The 6,000-nt window shown below is 43.9% G+C and overlaps 1 long non-coding RNA gene across 1 annotated transcript in view; it reads left to right on the forward strand.

The window, feature by feature from the left end:
* LOC122562368 (uncharacterized) overlaps positions 1-4,109 on the forward strand; it is a 54,272-nt gene extending 50,163 nt beyond the window's left edge. Inside the window, exon 3 of the long non-coding RNA XR_015761446.1 lies at positions 3,250-4,109. This is a non-coding gene — a long non-coding RNA (uncharacterized LOC122562368). The remainder of the gene's footprint in view (positions 1-3,249) is intronic.
* Positions 4,110-6,000: the final 1,891 nt, after the last annotated feature.

The raw sequence follows: 6,000 nt of genomic DNA on the forward strand, positions 1-6,000 counted from the left end.
AGTGAAGAAAGTTATCTAAGATTACAAAGAAATCTTCATGAACTGAGTAAATGGGCTGAAGAGGGGCAAATGGAGTTTAATTTGAATAAATACAAGGGATTGCAGTTTTCTAAAACAAACAAGGGTAGAACAGAAACAACAATAAACAGAGCCTTCTGTAATGTTGCAGAACAGAAACCTTGGGGTTCTTTTAAGTTTACAGCACATATAAATAAAGTGGTTAAGAAGGTCTTTAGCACACTTGCCTTCATTGCTTTGAGCGTAGGATTTGGGACATTATGTTTGGGATGTTGAGGAGGCATCTCCTGGAGTAAGGTGTCCAGTTCTTGTCGCCCTGTTATAGGGAAGATATGATTAAGCTGGAGATGATTCAGAAGAGGTTTACCAGGATGTTTGTGGGAATGGAGTGTTTGAATTTTAGAGAGAGGCTGGATAGGCTGGGATGTTTTGCACTGAAGCATAGGAGGTTGAGGAGTGACTTTCTAAAGGTTAAAGACTTATAGATTTCATGAGGGGTATAGATATGGTGAATGGCAGGTGTATTTGCCCTAGAGTGGGGGATTTCAGGACTGGAGACATGTTTTTAAGATGAGAGGAGAAAGATTTAAAAACAGACATGAGGGACAATTTTTTTTGCACCGTGGTTTGTGTGTAGAATGAACTTCCGAAGAAAGTGATGTACGTGTGTACAGTTACAATGTTTAAAAGACTTTCAGATGAGTACAAGAATAAGGAGCACTGTTTTCAGGGATATGGACCAAGGTGCTGGCAGGTGGGACTAGTTCAGTTTGGGATTATGGCAGCATGGACTGGTTGGAATGAGGGTCTCTTTCCCTGCTCTATGACTCTATGACTTTATGAAATGAATGGGGTTAAAGAATGACAAATTCCCAGGACCTGAGAATCTACATCCAAGACCACCAAAGGAAGTTGTGCTGGAGATATTGATGCATTAGTGATCATCTTCCATAATTTATCAGCAGTTGCAGAAATGCTGGTGTCTATTGTAAAAAAAACATGAAGACTCTTGGAAAGTACTGATAGGATTGGACAAAGCCAGCATGGGTTTATGAGAAATAAATCATGTTTAATATATCTACTGCAGTCTTTAGGTGTGATAAGTGTAATAGATAAGGGAGAACTGGTGGATATGATGTGTTTAGATCTTCAGGATGCTTTTGTTAAGAACCTACTAGAGATGATAGGACTGTTCAGTGTTTAGAGATTAGTTTGACTGGGCCTGTATTTACTAGATTTTAGAAGAGTCAGAGGGGATCTGATTGAAATGTATAAAATTATAAAAGGGCTGGACAGACAAGATTCAGGAAGAATGCTTTCCTTAGTTAAGGAGTCCCAAACCGGGGACACAGTCTCAGGATATGGGCTAGACCATTGAGGACTGAGCTGTGGAAGCATTTTTTTCATTCAAATCTATGCCTCTTCAATTGGAGATTAGTTCTGTCTCTCAGAATTTCTCTACCACAGATGTCAGATTCACTGGCCTCTAGTATTCCTGGTGTGTCCTTACCATCCTCTTGAATAATGGAATTACAATCCTGCAATCCTCTGCCACCTCTCCCATGTCCAAGGGGGATTTGAAAAATAATGTCAGAGCCCCTACACTCTCCTCCTTTGCTTCCCACTGCACCCAGAGATACGTCTTATCTGGGCTTGGGGATTTATCTCCTCTCTCTCAATGCTAATTCAGTCAAGTGTATCACAGTCCCCCTCCCTGATATCTATACCTACCTCACTCTTCTCTACAGAGAACACTGAAACAAAGTACTCATTTAAAGGTTCACCGATGACTTCTGGCTCCACCCAGAGTTTATCCCTTTGGTCTCTAATGGACCCTACCCTTTCCCTGGTTATTCTCTTGCTGCTAATGTACTTATAAAATTTGGATTTTCTTTAATGTTACCCGCAGTGGTTTTTCATGTTGCCTCTTTGCTCTCCTCATGTGTTTTTAAACAATCCCCACACTTTTTATGCTCCACTCGGATATCTGCTGCTCTCGGCCTTTGGTGTCTGACGTATGCTTCCTTTATTTTCCTTATCTGATTCTCTGTGTCCCTCGATATCCAGGATTCTCTGGATTTGTAGGTCCCATCCTTCACCCTTACAGGGACATGTTGGCCCTACACTTTCCCTGTTCTCCTTTTCAATGCCTCCCACTTTCTGATGTGGATTTGTCTGCTCCCAGTTTATTTTGATCAGACCCTGTCTTATCTTATTTAAAACCAACTTTCCCTCATTGTCAGAACCCTTATTTCTGGTCCAGCTTTGTCCTTGTCCATAATTCCCTTGAATCTTACATGAATTATGTTAAAAATCACACAACGCCAGGTTATAGTCCAATAGGTTTATTTGGAAGCATTAGCTTTCGGAGCGCTGCTTCTTCATCAGATGGTTGTGGAGAATAAGATCGTAAGACGCAGAATTTATAGAAAAGGTTTACAGTGTGATACAACTAAAATGATATATTGAAAAAGACCTGGATTGTTTGTCAAGTCTCTCATCTTTTAGAATGACCATGTTGGTTTCAGTTCTTTCATATGTAAATCCCAGAACTTCTTTTTAAAAGTTATATTCTCAAGTGAACAAAATACATGAATTATGGTCACTATCTCCAAAATATTCCTGCACTGCCTCATCTCCCACTTGCCTGACTTCATTCTCTAAAATGAGGTCCACCACTTGTCTCCTCTCTCATACGACTTCCTACATGTTGCTTAATAAGCTCCCTCCTGTACTTATTTCTGCCCCCTTTAAGCCTTCCACACTTTGTCTACCCCAGTTAGTGTTATTCATTATTTTTCCACTCCTGAGTCCTTGGTAACTGGTTAATCATGTCTTCCTTGAATATTTCCAGCTGCTTGGTTGACTCTCCCTATTCAGTAGGTTGTCTGACCAGTCTGTAGTGAATCCCATTGCTGCTCAGGCAGCTACATGTAACCCATTAACCTGTTTGTTCTGTAGAAGGCGCTGGTGTTGCATGTTCCTCCTGGCTCCTCAGGGCATATCCATAGGTTAGCCGTGCACCGCACTTTCCACTAGCAGTGGAAAGGGACCATTCTCCTGTGGTGCTACCTCCAGTTCCTCCACTCCCTGCCCTATGTTCACCGTACCATACTCATGGGTGATGAAGTGCTGATCCCTTTCTACAGCAGGTGCGCTCCGAAAGCTACTGTGTTTCCAATTAAACCTGTTGCACTATAACCTGGTGTTGTGTGATTTTTTAACTTACAGCAGGTGCGACTTTAAGGAGCTGGGCCCCATGGATCTCACTGTTTTATCAAGATGGAATACGCGGTCCGGGACCATGTACTGATGCAACGGAACAGCGGCTGCTAGAATCCATTCCTCAATGTTCATCTCCCTGTTTCTCATCCTGCTCTTGCTCCAAGCTGCTTCCATCTTTTAGTTTCCAGTGCACTCTGTATCTGCATGAAACCAAATATTTCAAATCACAGCCACTCCCTCAATGAATGAAATGAAAACAGAGAGCATTGGAGAAAGTCAGCAGTTTGGCAGCATCTTGAGAGAGAAACAGAGTTAATGATTCAAATCTGGTATGACTGTTCTGAATTCATCATTAAGTGGAGTTTGATGAGTGTCAGCTGGCTGCAGCACTCAGTCCCAGCAATGGTTGTCACTATGGAACTTTCTTGGTTTATTGTTAAGTCTCCTCCTGTATATCTTGCACACAAACTTGAATGTCATTGAATAAACTCCTGGTGATACCATTTTGCCAACACTGGTGAAGAATTGTAAGATGTTCTGAGACATGTGAACCTAATAGCAACTCCCACACTGTTCCCAGACCATGTCTGACTGTTTCTCATAACTAGGTTAGAAACATTGTCATTATCCACCCATCCCTCTAACATACCCCACCCCTCATCGCAGCTCTCCTTCAAGAACAGAATACATAGTACATTCCTATCTCTGGACCACAAGCACTGGGCTCAAGTCCCACTTTGATCAAAGAACATGTTATAAAATCTCTGAACCAGTTGATTAGAAAGATCTGGAATGCATTACTTCCACGGAGTTCAGCTCAGCTTCTGTATTTCCTGCTAAAGTATTAAAAGAGACGAGTGCTCCTGTTTGTTGTAATTTGAGTGGTGATTGTCAGGAGAAAAGTCAGCTTTTACTTTTGAGGCTGGGTCAAGAATCATGTGAACAAATCTGGATCATCCATATCTGCAAACCCAACCTTGTCTGAACTTTCCAAGGCTCATTCAGGAGTATAAGTTTAATAAATGAAGCATTTATTTTTGAACATCCATCAGTATTTCACTGAAGATGATGCTCTTCCCCATTCAATCATTAAGATTAATGCAAAACTTTCAGCCTGTCACTCTGATTTAATTCCATATCCCTACTCTCCTTCCTTCCTTTTACATTTGTGATATTCTCCAAATGCCTTTTTAAATAATTCACACTCGCAATAGTTTTGCAATCAAGAGTTCCAATAAACATCCTTTAAAATATTTCCAGGAGTTTTCCTCTTCTCATGAAAATCCTGTTCCTCCAAATCTACTTTCTCAAGCTAAAACCTTCATTACCTTCCCTACACTTCCACCGTTCTTGGGAAAAAGTTCAATTTTTCTAACTTTTCCAAGCATATCCTCTCTTGCAAGTGTACTCTCCTTTTGTGATTCATTCCACATTCCACCCTGACCTTAAATTTACCTGGACCATCTCTAACACCTCCCTCCCCTTCCTGGACCTCTCCATCTCCATTAATGACACCGACTTGACACTGACATTTTTTACAAACCCACTGACGCCCACAGCTACCTGGATTACACCTCTTCCCACCCTACCTCTTGCAAAAATGCCATCCCGTATTCCCAATTTCTCCGCCTCTGCCATATCTGCTCCCAGGAGGACCAGTTCTACCACAGAACACACCAGATGGCCTCCTTCTTTAGAGACTGCAATTTCCCTTCCCACGTGGTTAAAGATGCCCTCCAATGCATCCACATCCCACACCTCCGCCCTCAGACCCCACCCCTCCAACAAGGACAGAATGCCCCTGGTGCTCACCTTCCACCCTACCAACCTTCGCATAAACCAAATCATCCGCCGACATTTCTGCCACCACCAAACAGACCCCACCACCAGGGATATATTTCCCTCTCCACCCCTTTCCGCCTTCCGCAAAGATCGTTCCCTCCGTGACTACCTGGTCAGGTCCACGCCCCCCTACAACCCACCCTCCCATCCTGGCACTTTCCCCTGCCACCGCAGGAACTGTAAAACCTGCGCCCACACCTCCTCCTCCACCTCTATTCAAGGCCCTAAAGGAACCTTCCACATCCATCAAAGTTTTACCTGCACATCCACTAATATCATTTATTGTATCCGTTGCTCCCGATGCGGTCTCCTCTACATTGGGGGGACTGGACGCCTCCTCGCAGAGCGCTTTAGGGAACATCTCTGAGACACCCGCACCAATCAACCAAACCGCCCCGTGGCCCAACATTTCAACTCCCCCTCCCACTCTGCCGAGGACATGGAAGTCCTGGGCCTCCTTCACCGCCGCTCCCTCACCACCAGACGCCTGGAGGAAGAACGCCTCATCTTCCGCCTCGGAACACTTCAATCCCAGGGCATCAATGTGAACCTCAACAGCTTCCTCATTTTCTCTTCCCCCACCTCACCCTAGTTCCAAACTTCCAGCTCAGCACTGTCCCCATGACTTGTCCGGACTTGTCCTACCTGCCTAGCTCCTTTTCCACCTATCCACTCCACCTTCTCCTCCCTGACCTATCACCTTCATCCCCTCCCCTACCCACCCATTGTACTCTATGCTACTTTCTCCCCACCTCCATCCTCCTCTAGCTTATCTCTCCACGCTTCAGGCTCACTGCCTTTATTCCTGATGAAGGGCTTTTGCCCAAAACATAGATTTCGCTGCTCCTGGGATGCTGCCTGAACTGCTGTGCTCTTCCAGCACCACTGATCCAGAATTTTGTGATTCACTGTCTA

This window comes from Chiloscyllium plagiosum, unplaced genomic scaffold, assembly GCF_037043375.1.
Source record: "Chiloscyllium plagiosum isolate Xiang-an unplaced genomic scaffold, Cpla_swu_hap1 HiC_scaffold_25, whole genome shotgun sequence".
NCBI classification, from domain to species: domain Eukaryota; kingdom Metazoa; phylum Chordata; class Chondrichthyes; order Orectolobiformes; family Hemiscylliidae; genus Chiloscyllium; species Chiloscyllium plagiosum.